We start from the raw sequence: 1442 nt of genomic DNA, 5'->3' as shown, positions 1-1442 counted from the left end.
TAGGTTTAGGGATTACGGTTCAGGTTTTAGGTTTTAGGATGTAGCTCGTAGGAGTTAGGTTTTAGGATTTTTGTTTTTGGTTTTAGATTTTAGGTTTTAGGGTTAGGGTTGAGGGTTTAGGGTTTAGGGTTTAGATTTTAGTGTTTATGGTTTAGGTTTCAGGGTTTAGGGTTAGGGTTTAGGGTTAGGGTTTAGGGTTTAGGGTTTAGGGTTTAGGGTTTCGGGTTTTGGGTTTTGGGTTTTGGGTTTAGGGTTTTGGGTTTGGTGTTTAGGGTTGAGGCTTTAGTGTTTTGCTATTCGGGTTTATGGTTAAGGGTCTAGGTCATATCTAGTCCATTTTGGTTCTTAATCAATGTAGTTCCTCGAATAAGTGCATAAGAATTACTAGATTTGGATTTTAGGTCATTTTTGTTTTTGTTATGTTTCTTTCTGCCAATTTTAGTTCTTATATGTGTAGTTCGTCCAATAAGTGCAAAAGTCTCAATACATTAATATTTTAGGTCATTTTGGTCTTTACTAGGTTAAGGGATTAGGGTTTAGGGTTTAGGTTTTATGGTTTAAAGGTCTAGGTCTATTCTAGTTCATTTTGGTTTTAATCAATGTATTTCATGAAATAATTAAAAGCATAATTCTCAATGGATATAGATTTTAGGTCATTTTGTTGTTTACTAGGTGCAATCTAGTCTATTTTGTTTCTAAAACATTGTAGTTCTTCTAATATGTGCAAGAGATTCAATATATTAAAATTTTAGGCCATTTTGATATGTTTCTTTCTTCCCGTTTTAGTTCTTATTGATTTTAAGGTTTAGGGTTTGGGGTTTGGGATTTCGGGTTTAAGATTAAGGGTTAAGGGTCTAGGTCTATTCTAGTTCATTTTGGTTCTAAAAAAAATGTAGTGTGTCGAATAAGTGTATAAGTCTCATTGGATTTAGATTTTAGGTTATTTTGGTTTTTGATATGTCTCTTTTTTTCCGTTTTAGTTCTTATTCATTGTAGGGTTTAGGTTTAGGGTTAACGGTTAAGGTTCTAGGTTTATTATAGGTCGTAGGAGTTAGGTTTTAGGATTTTTGTTTTTGGTTTTAGGTTTTAGGGTTTAGGGTTTAGGTTTTATGGTTTAAGGGTCTAGGTCTATTCTAGTTCATTTTGATTCTGAAAAAAATGTAGTTCGTCGAATAAGTGTATAAGTCTCATTGGATTTAGATTTTAGGTTATTTTGGTTTTTGATATGTCTCTTTTTTTCCGTTTTAGTTCTTATTCATTTTAAGGTTTAGGGTTTAAGATTAAGGGTCTAGTTCTATTCTAGTTCATTTTGATTCTGAAAAAAATGTAGTTCGTCGAATAAGTGTATAAGTCTCATTGGATTTAGATTTTAGGTTATTTTGGTTTTTGATATGTTTCTTTTTGTCCATTTTAGTTCTTATTCATTGTAGGGTTTAGGTTTA

Source organism: Cicer arietinum, chromosome 3 (genome assembly GCF_000331145.2).
Source record: "Cicer arietinum cultivar CDC Frontier isolate Library 1 chromosome 3, Cicar.CDCFrontier_v2.0, whole genome shotgun sequence".
Lineage (NCBI taxonomy): Eukaryota > Viridiplantae > Streptophyta > Magnoliopsida > Fabales > Fabaceae > Cicer > Cicer arietinum.
This window is presented reverse-complemented; position numbering follows the sequence as displayed.